The 14,999-nt window shown below is 31.6% G+C and overlaps 1 protein-coding gene across 14 annotated transcripts in view; it reads left to right on the plus strand.

Moving 5' to 3' along the window:
• LOC128988505 (troponin I) overlaps positions 1-14,999 on the plus strand; it is an 80,502-nt gene that overhangs the window by 18,904 nt on the left and 46,599 nt on the right. The window lies entirely within an intron of this gene.

Here is a 14,999-nt window from a genome sequence, read left to right on the forward strand (position 1 = left end):
GTAAAAGATAGTAAGTGACAGTAATAGTATAAGTGTAAATATATTATTATATTATAATTATTGTTTTTGATGATTTTTTGTGCTTTCAGGTATTTTAATGACACATGTTCGATGCTGATCGAGAAGTTATTTAATAATTCCTTTTAACTACCAATTCCCAATTCATAACGTAATCTATGCTATAAGTGTGTGGGTAAAAATTCATTCTACGTCAATATTACTTTAACATACATACATTTATTCACTCCATAATCCATATCAAATGTATAGTATTTTTTACTACTAGCATTGACTATAATGCTAGTAGATAAAACTAGGTATTAAGGATAGGGACTGATAACATTTTCAGATTTCCTTCTTAAATGATTACCCCTCAGTTAAAGGTTGTTATACTTCTATTGATCACTGGATTTTCCACTCCTCAATCAAAGTTTGTATCATAAATTATAGTAGCCTACTTTACAAAAGGGGTCTTAAAGATAATATAAGGAAAAAACTATAGAGTTCATCAAATGTTGTATAAGCCCAATCCTACCATGTTTGAACGATTTTCATCTATTCTGTTTGGGATTTTTCAACTAACCTAACCCCACTCCTGGCTCAAAATCACAATAATCCTCCAAAAAGTTTGATAAAATTCCAGAAATCCGCCAAAAATCCTCCACCGGACACAATCCTCCAAAAATCCCCAATTTGGAAAAAAAAATCAAATGTGTTAACACTGCTCTAAACTTTAGATGGTTACTCATGAGACAAAGGTCATTATGAGTCACTTAAGGACGACTGACACAAATACGTGACAGATTTTGTGGGACTGAAACAGTAAACTTGTGACATACCTTTTATATACATTTTGATGCCGTGTTACGACACGCTCTCAGTGATAGCTTATTATGAAATAAACGGTATCAGCATTCTGACACAAACTTTCTCCCATAAGCTTGTCAACAACCTTTATCATGGGTAAACGGTGAGAGTAAATATGATATTTTATAGCTAAAACTCACAAAAGTTGCAATACATTTTGAAACGTAATTGTTACAGCAATTTGATCAAAACCAGCTTTTCTCCAAAAATCCGATTTTTTTGTTATTTTAATGTTTTTATGGGATAATAACATAAGTTTAAACCGTAATGTTTACGGAGATGGGATTTGTACAATTTTGTTCAGAATTTAAAGGACTATAACATACTATTTTTTAAAAAATAGTTTAGGCCATTAAATCCCATTAAATTCATAAAACTAAAATCCCCATTTAACATGAAAATATCAAAAAAGGAAAAAAACTTTCAAAATTTTAAGGACCATAACATAAGTACTTAGTTAAATCAAACCCGGTATTTTTCTAAATCCTATTTTTCGTTATTTTACGGAGATTTTATGGGAAAATAAAATAATTTACAATTTCTTCTGAACCGTAATTTTTTACAGAAATGGGAGTCATACCATTTTGTTCAGAATTTCAAGATGCTACAACATACTAAATTTTAGTTAAATTCGTTCGGACCATTTGTGAGAAATCATATTTTCCCTTTATTCATGAGTTTTTATGGGGAAATCAACATTAAAAATCGAAAGTTCAAAAAATGAAAAATCCCTTGGAGATACCACGTATTAGTACCTACTTACCAAATTTCATCAAAATCAGACCACAGGTGTAGTTTGTACCTCTGTACACATCGACACATAAACACACGCACACACACACACACACACACAGACATAACTTCGAAAACCACTTTTTTGACGATATATCCACTCAAAACTCAAACTCGAAAATGTTGACGAAAACAGTACTTTCTCCATATACTATGGTATAGGGGGAGAAAGTAAACAAACTTGCCATACTTGATCAAAATACATTCATAACTAGCTAACTACATAAGTGTATACACTTTAACAATACAGTACTATTGTTAATACCTGATACAAAGTTTCATAGGAACAATAAAATTAAAACATAGGCCAGTAAATGTAAAAGTCAACAGTTTATTCTTTACATATTTTAAAACAAGAAAAGTAAATTTCTGTAAGTAGTAAATACAGTAGATATAAGGTGATAATTACTACTTCCCATCATCCAGAAGAGAGGAAGATGCTATTGAATTCCTTAAACTATCTTAGGAAAAATTAAAACCTATCTTAGGAGAAACATTAAAAAGAGTATCTTATTGTTATACATAAAAATAGTAATGATGGACCACATTAATATCAAAGAAAATTTGAAAATTAATCGTTTATTGAAATATCATTCGTAGTTGAAATTATAAATTTGGAAAAACATAAATGAAGTAATTAATTATCTTATAAAATTGCAACCCTTTTACCAAAGCAAGAATCGTGGTTTTGGTATTCGGTAGTAGGCTAGTCAAATTAAGGAAAAACGTCAAACTAATTGTAAAAGAAACAAAGTAAGGTTTTTTAGATGCGGAATGGGGTCCCGAACAACATATCAAAAGTCTACCAAAATCCACATTGGGGAGGGCCGCCATATTGACCGCCATCTTTGATTTTACAAAAAATCTGAGACTTGTGAGTATTACGGCTCTTGAACGGCCAAATATCAACCGAATGGAGCAAACAAAGTGTCTATTTAATATAGAATTAAACCAGCTTATTAATTATGTAAAAAATGTATACATTTGACGAGCTAAAATTTAGCAAATCCTAAATAATTTGGAAATAAACAGATTTTTTAAAATTTTTCTTTTTAATCCCCTAAAAACTAAATAATTACTCAAGTTAACAATTTGTCAACTCAATAATAGTTTATAAAATACCCCCGCCACAGCAAACCTGCAGACTAAGCAAATTTCTATTTGACTGTTGGGATTAATACAAAAATGTCTCCTTAAAAAAATTACATTAATTCCCTATTTATAAATCAAACAAGTTTATCGGGTAATTTGGTTCGCTGCAATAGGGAGGGTAAAAAAGTTTTTTTTTATGTTCATAGTTTAGTAAGAAATAAATGCATTTTCCAAATGTGATCAAAATACGTTTATAAACAAGCAAACTACAACAGTTAACTTATTCTCCATAAGAATAACTAGAAAGTGCTTCCATGAGAATTTTTAATTTACATTTTTTTTAATTTTCTCTGTAACTATTAGGCGCATAATAACGCTTCAATATACTAAACTGTTTGTTTTTTAAGCTCTACAAAATAGTTTGTAAAAAATTGCTAAATTTTGTTTTTTTTTTTTGGGGTAAAAAAAGGGAACAAACCTATTTTTACTCTATTTCCATAGTCCGATCATGATGGTTCACGAACTCGTTCAAATAAATTTAGGTTATTTATTGATGCTAAGTCCATGTAACCAGCTTCTTTGACATCTGTTAGTTTATCTATAGACGTGTAAGCGATGATATCATTGGTGATTACATGCCTTTTAGCAACAGTAAACAGCTGATACGTCGTGTTTAAGACTACACTACAGCCGTCGCTACAGTACTGGGAATGGAAACACTTTAACGCTAAATAATTATTTACTAAAATTACAACAATTTGTGAGAAACAGCTGACTCATTACAACAATGTCTTATTCAAAATATTATTCTGAACTTATAGAATATATATGTATTTAATTGCAAATAATAATAATCTGAATTAGGTTGAAATAACAAGAAGTGTGTGTATATAATACAGTGTAAGTGTATGTAAATGCAATAGTGGTTTAGTTGGTTTTTGTTTTCCTGTTTTGTGCATTTTAATGCCAGCACACATTTTCTAACATGTTTGAGAACCCTGGATTTGTTTATATAAAATGTCAAAGTTGTTAAAAATCTTAAAAAGTTAAAAAGTAAAAAAAAATATGAATTATTCATGAAACTGTATTTTTAGTTCACTTTACAAGAAATAATAAGTTAAACTGCCTTCCTGAGACTTTTTGCAAGGCGTGGCTTATTGCTATACTTTTTCCAAATATTTCCCCCATTTTGTTTGGACAGAATTTTGTTGCCCAGCAACCAATTAACAGTGGGCACAGAACTACAGGTTTACTTCTTTTACACATTATAAAACAATCAACCATCATTATTGATACGAGTTAGGCCTATATTATCTGTCACTTAACATAGGTTAGGCCATATCTCCAATGCCAACACTTGAAAAAGTACTAAACTAATTTAAAATTAGACGACTGTCACCTTGTCTTATCTTTAACCATTTATGTGTTGTATTTTCATTTATTTATACTGTAGCAAAAATATACCAGCTTGGAAAATATATTCATAGATAATACAAAAAATGTGTCTATCTTTGCTTATGGGGACATTGTGTAATATACAGTATTTTCCCTTTAGCGAATCTGCCACAGAGTGGGTAAGCTATTATCGTAGGTCTCATGGTAAGACCTGGACCCGGGATTGATTTGATGAGTTCTCGTTTTAATGTCCCCAGAAGCCAAACACATCATCTGTTCAAAATCATATAGGTCTACAATTTAAAAAAAAAAACTAAGCTTTGTTATGCGCTTAATGGGTAAGGATAAAATTCCTCAAAAAACTGTAAATTAAAAATTGCAATTTTATTATTATGGAGACCAAGTAAACTGTTGTAGTTTACTTGCTTATGTACATATTTTTATTATAAATATGGACATTTTATTTATTTCATAGGCTACTAAAATATTGCAATTTATTTCACATAAAAAATTACATTCCCTGTAGCAGAAAAATAATGTTATTTAAATATTGAATAGAACTGCCATTTTTGAAGGAGATATTTTTAAGTGGAAATATGATCAGGCAAATGGATATTCGCTTAGTACTTACCCTCGACCAGTTCTCCATTTCAAACAACCTTCAAAATGAATTTCTAATTTTTACATAGTTAAATGGTTTATTACAGCCCATTCGATTTTTATTCGTACATTGAAATAATTTCAATTAGGAAATATAATAGGTACTTTTCATTTTACTGAGATCTGATTTTCCGTATGTGAGTATTTTTGCCTTGTGATTAAAAAGTATCGTTCATAACTAATCTAAAGTGATTTTCTGGCACTTGCTCTAATATCTTTTGCGATTGTATGTGAAATTTATTGTTTCTGTGTTCAGGCTTGCCTTTGCCTCACACGTCACACGTGAAATGAGAGCGCCCCGGAAAATTCCACTTTCCGCACTATTGTGATAATGAAATAGGATATTACAATTATTCACAACATGTTTCTCAGAAAAAAGAGAAAACAAGAAGGTTTATGCTTCTTTTATACAATTGTAGATGGTGGTAAAAATAACATATTAAAAATACAGTTCAGTTCAAACATCATATTCAACTTTATTTATATTGAGGATACAAAACATATAACACTTATAATATTTGCATCTTGAAGCCTATATTAACAGGCTTTCTGGATAGGACTAAATAGGCCTTAGTTTGACCCAATAATTCATTACACCAATGTTTTCTTTACCTTAATACTGCATTTGTTGATTACTTGAACAATACTAAACTTCTGTTAATACTTATTACAAAGTCTCATCTGAATAACAAATTTGGAACATAGGTAAGTTATTACAATAAATACTTTTTAGACATTAAATCTTAAAGTCTAAGGTAATAAAATACAAACATTGATTGATATTTAAAATAATAATCATAAGCACATAATGCCTATATTATACGGTTTTGTTAAAATTGAATAGCTACCTGAGTACATTTAGACTGTTTAAGTGCAGACAAAAATGAGCTTAAAAATTTAAAAATCAAAATACAGTATGTAGTTATTTATCTTCATACAATCGTCTAATTGATGTTACTACATAATATTTTAAATACAAATTTTGAATTATTCTCATAAAATATTTCTATTATCAATGCAAACCTATTCTTTTAGAGCCTAATACTGCAAAGCCTACTGAAGCTACTAATCATAATCAAAAGATGGATCATAATCAGCTAATATAGAATAGAATAATACTCTTCTGGGTCTATGTAGTGGTTGGGTTTGTAGTAGACAATATATTTAATCAAAAACTCATTATCACAATACTTTACATACACCTCCCCTTTTCTTGAGGTTGAGGTGTCCACATCCTTAGGAGGAATTTCCATGTATTGACCTCCAATGACTTTTGTTGATACCAGCACTTTTGCTACGATAAACGCTCTGTTTTTGCCTATAAAACATATTTGCTTGCGTTAGATTAAGAAAATTGTTCATACCTTAAGATGTAATAAAATAGACATCATAATATCCTGATGATACATTTAAATAGCACTTATTCATTTTTAGCAATTCTTTGGCTACCGGTATATAAAAAATAATTATTTTACTTGGAATTTAGGGGAAATTCGATACTGTAGAAAGAAATTCAGTGCCACACAACAATACATAATTTAGAATCAAGTGCTTTTTGAAAATAAACAGCTACGATGCTAGATGTTACGAAAAAAATGTTCTGAATATATGTTTAGATCATATACAAAGAAACAGGTACTTTTCCATCTGTATTGATAGGCTGGAAAGTTGCCCATTGTCGTGCCTACGCACGGAAAAATAACGTAATGTACTTTTACCGTGCATTTAGTCAGCTGATGAAATAAACAGCTAATTGCAACGGCCTATTTTATTTTCTGAAATATAAAAATATTATAGTTTATATTATGTCCTAAATAAATTGTGTTGTGAGTTCAAAATGTACTAATTTTTCTGTGTAGTACGATATTACAAAGTATCGTACGGGAACTGTCGTGCTCGCACGGTAAAACACTACTTACCGGGCTAGTAAACACAAACCATTGTAAAGATAGTTTAAAGATTTTAAAATTGACGGTTGCCAAAATATAGGTTTATTAATCAGACTTCACACTACAACTTAATCCAAACTAAAAAAAAAACAGACTAAAAATATTAATTACTGCTATTAATGCTATCTTTTTGGGCACCAAATTACAAAAATTGTTGGAAGTAAAACTTTGAAAATCAAAATAAATTTTCTTCCACGTCCATTCAATCAGTTTCAGGTCTCAAAACCGGAAATCCACACTAGTCCGCCACTCTCCCTCAACGATATAAACAACTCATGGATCGCTGGCTCAGTGTTGGCCGCGCGGTCGAGCTTCCCCCACCATCGACTGGCAGAAGCCGACGCAGCCCATACATTCACCATTATAAAACACACTTTTTATTTGCTGCACTGTTGAAATTTATAGGGATAAAATATTGCTAACGCTTGTCAAACTCTTTTTACTAGTTAAACCTTTTATGTCTGTTTTGTTTCTTGCAGAAAATAACCCATTTGAATTCTTTAAAACTACAAATTCACTAAACCCGTTTTGTAGAGTTTTTTAGACAACTGATATTGCTAGTTCCAAATTGTACATGGTAAAATAATAAGTGATTACAAAGGAGAAATATAAAGTACAATATTTGTGTTTGAAATTCTATTTTATTAATCGAAAAACTAGTACATAAACATTTAGAATAATTTTGCTAAGTTTTTGCCGCAGTGGTAACGTAAATGTTTGACGTAAACGCGATATTTTTTCTTTCAATGTTTAATGACAATGTATCTTACAAAATAGGTCATAAAAAAGTATGCCTATCACGTTAATGTCAAGCATAGATTTGCGGTAAAAACTGGACAAATGTAGTAGGGTTTTTAAGAGTTCAAATGTGTTATTTTTTGCACGAAAAGAAGAAGACATAAAGTTTAGAATAGTAAAAGTTTTTGGCATGTATTAGCAATATTTTATATCTATATATTTAAACAGAGCAGCAACTTAAAGAGGCGCGTTTTACAATGGTGAGTGTATGGGCTGCGTCGGCTACTGCCAGTAGATGGTGGGGGGAGCTAGACCGAAAACAGCGCCCGCAGTGCTACTGAGAGCGCAATCCACCATCTCTGGGGGCATTGTTGACGGACGTCGGGTCCAATATTCCTCCAGTCTGCGTGCACCAGGCTACTAGTAGTCACTGTCAAGCATCGTGTGTGACATGAATGTAGATAAACTTTGGATTGAAGCTGTTATGCAGAACCCCTTTCTTCATACAGGAAGTAAAAAAAGTTATCATCACTCGGTTGCTGACCAATAACATCACGAAAGTTGCTATGTCTCACTGGAAATTTCATTAAGTCTCAACACGAAATATCTATTTTTTAATCATCGTGTTTTTCTTAAATCTTCAACGTCTTTTTTTAAATCATCAAACAAAGTGATGGAATTCGCCATACTCATTTCTTCTTTTGACTATGGTATGTACCCAGAATCTATGTTTCCTTCTTTTTCATTATTCGTCTTCAGCAGACAATGCGGCTCCTCATTCGAAGAAAGTTCCATCTCGACTGACGCATTTCTCGTCAGTTGTTTACAGAGACTGTAGGGAACAGAACGGAATGGAGAGCGCCGTACTACTGGGTTTCCTGCTTTGATAATAATAGTCAATGATAAAACTTAGCATTAACAAGAGATGAAAATTACACTCATATCCCTTACTCTCAGCCACCCTGCTTGCTAGCTGATTTAACCACAGAAAACGTAGTAGTACGTTTTCTGTGATTTAACCCACTTGGGCTTGAATTAGAAAAGGTTGGTAAATTTGACTATTTCTTGCTCCCTTTAATTATGCACCGGTCCACGGTCATAAAGCAGATTGGTGCATTTGTATATTTAGCCGGAACCTTAACCATTGGTGAATATATAGTGGTCCATACCACATAGTTTATCTATTGCTTATGCCTGCTACTCCTCTTGTCTAAGTTTTATCATTGACCATTTATACTCAGCGAATATATAAACTATTTACATATAATTGGTATAATAGTCGATGATTTTATAAAATCTGTTACGGCACTTAGTCAGCACCTTAACTGCTATAATCACACTGAACTACTATAGTAAAAAGAAAAGCATAGTGTACGTACCATTTTTGTCGTTGGAATGGAAGTTAGCGTAGTTAGCATCCCCAGAGAAGCTAACCCCTTTGCCATATTTGTTTCTTGTAACACGTCGCCAGTCCAAGTTGTCTTTAATGATAGATGGTACATTCAGAGCGCTAGTTGAGTGAACCAGGGTAACCTCTTGAACGGAACCATATCTGGATTCGTACTCCATTTTTTTTATCTCATACATTCCCTGGAGGTAATTGTTATGAACAGTTGTTACTCTGGTTATACAAACCTAAAAAATAATGTTGGATCAAAGAAGGTGTCAAATTTTCAAGGTAATTAACATTGTAAAATACAATAATAACATGTTGCTCAAATTTGTAATATTTTAAAATATAGTGATAACTGATAGCTCACATAACTAATCAAAATAGCACAGCCCAAAGCAATAAAAAACTACAATGACTAGATTTTATTTAGCCAATTGATAAACCAATATAATAACGAAAGCTGGGCACAGTGATAGCATTGAAACATGACCCTGCTGTTGCTGTTGTAATGGGGTCTGGATTGAAAGAGTCAATGCTAAAATGTAGATGATGAAGACCCAATTGTACTTACTGCTGGTAAAGTAGGCAGGATGCTCGATTTTGCAGTTTCTTCTTCATTTGAGCTAGCTTCCTCTTCATACTCGCCATTTGTGTTATTGTTCTTTTTGGATAAATATTCCAACAAAGGATGCATTATGCCTGAAAAGTGTAAAACAATAAGACATTTGAGTAGAATACTCAAAGTATTCTACATTCATAGTATAATAATAATAATTAGTTTTACTTCAAATACTTCAACTTATATTTTATGTTTGAAAAAATGAGAAAAAAATCAATGCAATGTAAGGATTTATACCTTGGAAAAATCAATAATAAAGAAAATATCCTAAACATAATACTGTACAGTACAACAATAAACCCAATCTGGGAAAATCAAAGAAAGAAAAAAATACAAAATCACAACTAATCTTTAAAGGAAAAAATGATTTACTTATATTTAAATATAATGATATGTTTTTTGTTTTTAAATATTTTATAGTCAGTAAAATTATTACTGTGGCCATTACCAAAGTATCAAAATGCACTAAGAAATAAAAAATAAAAATATTAAAAATTTTATGGTTTAAAAAATTAATTTATAAACTTACAGGCTATATAAATTTAAAAAAAAAATAAGAATTTTGGCTTCTGGGGACGTCAAAACAAAAAAAGTTAATAGATCCTGTATCTTACCATGCAACCAATGGGATAGTTTTGTCCCTGTAGCGAAAATCACATACAGTTAAATAGTTTGAACACACATTTTTTGTGTTGGATTTGAAAATTGTACATTTTTACCCTCCCAGTAATTGAGGAGTAAATCAGCAGTAAACTCCAAGAACAATCTTTTGATCAACAGTGTACATTTTTTATGTTATCTCAAAATCTATATCTATAAAAGAGGAACTATGTATTTATGTATATATATGTGTATATACGTTATGGACTCCGAAACCGCTCGACAGATTGTAATGAAACTTTCAGGCATTATTAAGCATCTTTCAAGGATGGTTCGAGTGAAGTTTGGTGCAGATCCGTCAAAAGGGCTCTGCCCCAGAGGGTTTTAAGTGGGCCAATGTCAGACTTTTTGATCTAGAATGTTTACAAATAAATATAATTTAAAAGCAGATGTTTACTTTCACCAACTGTTTTGTACGTTTGAATAACTACAACATTCTGTATTAGCATTGGTCATGATTTGAAATAGTGCCACAGTGTTTCTACAGATTGCAGCACGGAAAACTATTTTACTTTTGAATAAGTCCAAATGTATTAAACCCCAATCGCAGCACACCTGTGCACTTAACAACGTTTAAATTCTCCAATGTTAAATATTAACACATAAAAACCTTTATAAAAGTACTGTATTATGAACAATAAAAGGGATGACTTTTTTAAATGTATGACAACAGCTAATTTGCAACCAAAAGGTGAGTGAGCGCAGCGAACGAACATCAACCTGGAGGCGAGTAAGCGTAGCGAACGAGCTAACCTGAAAACAAGTGAGCGCAGCGAACGATTTCCAACCTGAAGGTGAGTGAGCGTAGCGAACGAACTTCAACCAGGACGTGATTGAGCCATGCGAATACTTAGAAGTTAAGCGGGGCAAAGCCCGCGGGTACAGCTAGTATATCTATAAAATAGACCTGGTACAAACCCTAATTAATATAACAATTAATTTACTAGACTTACCTATAAAAGAATAACTCTCTCTGTACCCTGAAGAGAAACAAAGTTGCTGTCTCTTCACATAGACATTGCAGATGTGTGATTTTCTAAATATTTTATTTATTTGTCAAAGTCACCACTCAGCACTCAGACCCAATAATGACAAGTTATCAACCAGGTACTGTACCAGATATTACCATTTCTTATCTTTCTCTTTGCTTTATAGAGATAAGCAAAAGAACAATGAATCAGAATCAAGGACAAATCAACTCAAGAACTCGTATGAAAAGTTCAATTTGCACCTCTGATTTCGCATAGGTAGCCCTTTTTGTAATGTCTAGGCATATGATAAGGGGGTTTCTTACCTCAAAAGGTTGTATCATAGAATGATAGAATAGGCGTATTTACTGAAGGGGAGATTGTTGTACTTTTGAATCAGTTGGCAACAATTGTAATATCTATTTATCTATTCTATATTATATCTATCTATATATTAATAGGCAAGCATGTTTCTTTAAAACCCTTTTTCTCAGCTCGTGTGCATCGCAGGGAAAATCTACGCATACTGTTGGAAAGATATTTTCCTGTAGATGTGCAGAATCCCTTTATAAATTAAAATAGGCTCAAAAATAAGCACAAAAAATTAATTTGAAAACTTAAACAAAAATAACATGGGAGTTATGGGTTGCCATGTTAGTGACGAAATAACAACAAAATATAAACAGAAAATCAAAACAAATTCCTATCACATGTTTTATTTACAGAGTGGGGTTTACACTGTACATTACATAGTGTAAGAAACGGCCATGTGGCCCTAACTTTGTCTGAATAAATATATAATTTTTTATTTCATATAATTTTAATTTTTTCATTTAATTTCATTTACATATTTTTGGTCGAGTTTTCGACCGCTGGACGACCTCTAGTACTTATTTAATACGCAAGCAAGTTTTTTGTGACAATTACTCCTCCGAAACTACTGAACCGATTGACATGATTTTGGTGTCATTGGTAAGAGCGTAACGTGAAGTTGTGCAGGAAACCTTCTTTTTAGCTAAATAATTAAAGAATGAGGTCCTGGGGCCCTTTAAAGTTTCATATTTCTCCATAAGATTAACATGGGAAACAAACATTGTTATGAAACTCCAGCTGTTGTCAGAAATACAGTTCTGCTATTTAATTTAATTTGTTTACAAGGAGAATTGTTTCTTGGTGCCATGTGGTTATTGAATTATACTTGAGCATATTTATTTTAAATGCTATACACTATATAAAATTATAGTATATTGTAATACATTGAGAGATCTTCATTTGAATAATCAATAAGCACGATTGAGCCTTTGCCTATATATATGTTTCCTGGTTATTGTGCTGTAACTGTTTCTTATAGTATATTATAGTATCTCAAAGTAAAACCAAATTATTCTTTTCTGTATTCTCACCCCGTAGCGAAGCACGGGTAGAGCAACTAGTACTTATTTAATACGCAAGCAGGTTTTTTGTGACAATTACTTCTCCGAAATTACTGAACCGATTGACATGTTTTTGGTGTCATTGGAAAGAGCATACGTGAAGTTGTGCAGGAAACTTTCTTTTTAGGGAAATAATTAGAGAGTGAGGACCTGGGGCCCTTTCAAGTTTTTTATTTCTCCATAAGATTAACATGGGAAACAAACATTGTTATGAAACTCCAGCTGTTGTCATAAATTAAAAGTGAGAAGAAGAACATATGTTAATTGTAAACAGTCAATAAGTTTGCCAATTTAACAGTTTGCTACAAACATTTAATGACTTGGTTGAAATGAAATCTATTGTAGGCCTATTATTAAAGTGATACAATCAAATTTTATGTAAACGGATAAGGCCATTTACCAAATAAAAACATAGACGTATGGCACATCAAGATGAAGCTAAGTGTGTAGATTTGCCGAAAAGTGTTGATATGGACGAATTTGCTAAGGGCTCTGCCCCACAGGCTGATTTCCTAAGGGCAACGCCTGGCATTCTTCCAATGTTTAAATGATTTAATTTAATTTAGTTAATGAAACAGCTGGTCAGTACAATGAACTGGTGTATTATTCTTTGAAAAATATGTTTGTGGCGCTTTATGTAGACTGAGGAGGGTTATGTTTGGTTTTAAAGTGAGGCTGCATGTTTTGTAAAGTATTGCCTTTGACTATTAATACAACGTATCGCTCAAAGTTTCATATTTTAATTTATATCGTAAACTACATGTGAAGAAGCTTGACTAAAATTGAGGAATTATAATAAAACATGTAATTCATAAAGCATCAATATGAAGCAATTGATGCTATTGCTACACTAAGGTATGTTGGTATGTTGTCATATTCTTATGGATCTATTAACATCAAAAGTAGGGGTTTGAAAGTAAGTAGGTTTACGCTTTTAAATCAGTTTATATTTTCAAACTTAATCATAGAGTTGCTGTATTTTAAAACACACATCAGCACCACTTTATTAGCTCTCTAGGTCACATTTTCTTCCCGTTGTAAAGCAGGGGTTTAGCAGCTTGTAGCTTGTATTTACTATTTGAATTTGGATTGGCGTAAATATTACAATGGAAAAAAGCGAGAGAGCCTGTATAATATGATATACTTAAAAGAAAACTGAGGATTAACACTATGCTGCATTTCTTAGTAGCCTAATCATTGAAAAAGCCGATTTGCAAACTATGGAAACATAGGAAAGTCATAGAACACCACCAAGGAAAAGAAATAGAAATACTGTAATGTTTTTTTTATATTTTTTTATTTATAATCGTTATTATGAACAACCTAATGCGGCTATGAGTATTGAGTAAGGCTATTTGTAGAAAACACTAAAAAACAAGACCAGCTTTTGAAAAATGATAAGATATTTACAAGAAATGTTGATTATCTCGGACTGTTATTTACATCTTGAGTACTTCCCTAATCTTTGAGTCGACTCTTTTAAAGTCATCAGAAATTATGACTTTTATTCGTCTTAAAATAACGCCTGTAATACTTTGCAATTGCTCGAATTCGAGCAACAGGTACACTAGTACATTTAAGTTTCAGTTTGATTTATGTAAAAGCTTTGACAATTGGATATTGAAATTAAAATCTCAACTGTTGCAAATTTTTTTATTCAAACAGAACCCAAGCCGGCCCTGGGGTGGTGTTATTAATTGACTACTTAAATAATCCATCTTTTTTTATTCTCACTATTTGATTTGCTTTTGAGGAGTTCACAAATTCAATATTTTCTCTTTCATATCATAGCTTTGATTTTTGTATGGATGCGATGTGTCATCCTTTCCTTTTCTAAATCAACTTAAATCTGAAACCATCCAACAATATTTCATTCTAAAATGTTGTTAGCAAATCAATTTATAAATGTTGACAGTAAGTGTCCGTGACTTCTAATCATTATTAGTTTTAAAATTAGATATATAGATAATATTTCAAATGTCTTTAGAAAAACATTTTACATTATTTACAACATGTTTCACGGAAAAAGAGGAAAAATTAGATATAAATGTTTTCCCTGAAGGATGAATGAAAGCATTCAAAAATAATTGGCTGTCAAATACACTCATATTTTATTCATACTAAAAGTACAAAACTTACTAACAACTTATCCAAAAATTAATGCTTACCGATTATACTAACAACTTTGCTAGATAAGACATCATAAGGCTAATACTTCATTGCTATTGCATTTATTAATCAAGTATTATACCCTTTAACAAATCAGTACTATGGTTAATACCTTATACAAAGTTTCATAGGAACAATAAAATTAAAACAGGCCAGTAAACGTAAAAGTTAACAGTTTATTTTTTATATATTTTAAAACATTAAAAGTAAATTTCTGTAAGTAGTAAATACAGTAGTTATAATGTGATAATTACTACTTCCCAT

The sequence above is a fragment of the Macrosteles quadrilineatus genome, unplaced genomic scaffold (genome assembly GCF_028750875.1).
Source record: "Macrosteles quadrilineatus isolate MER2022 unplaced genomic scaffold, UCM_ALF_1.0 Scaffold_3__2_contigs__length_128488019, whole genome shotgun sequence".
Classification (NCBI taxonomy): domain Eukaryota; kingdom Metazoa; phylum Arthropoda; class Insecta; order Hemiptera; family Cicadellidae; genus Macrosteles; species Macrosteles quadrilineatus.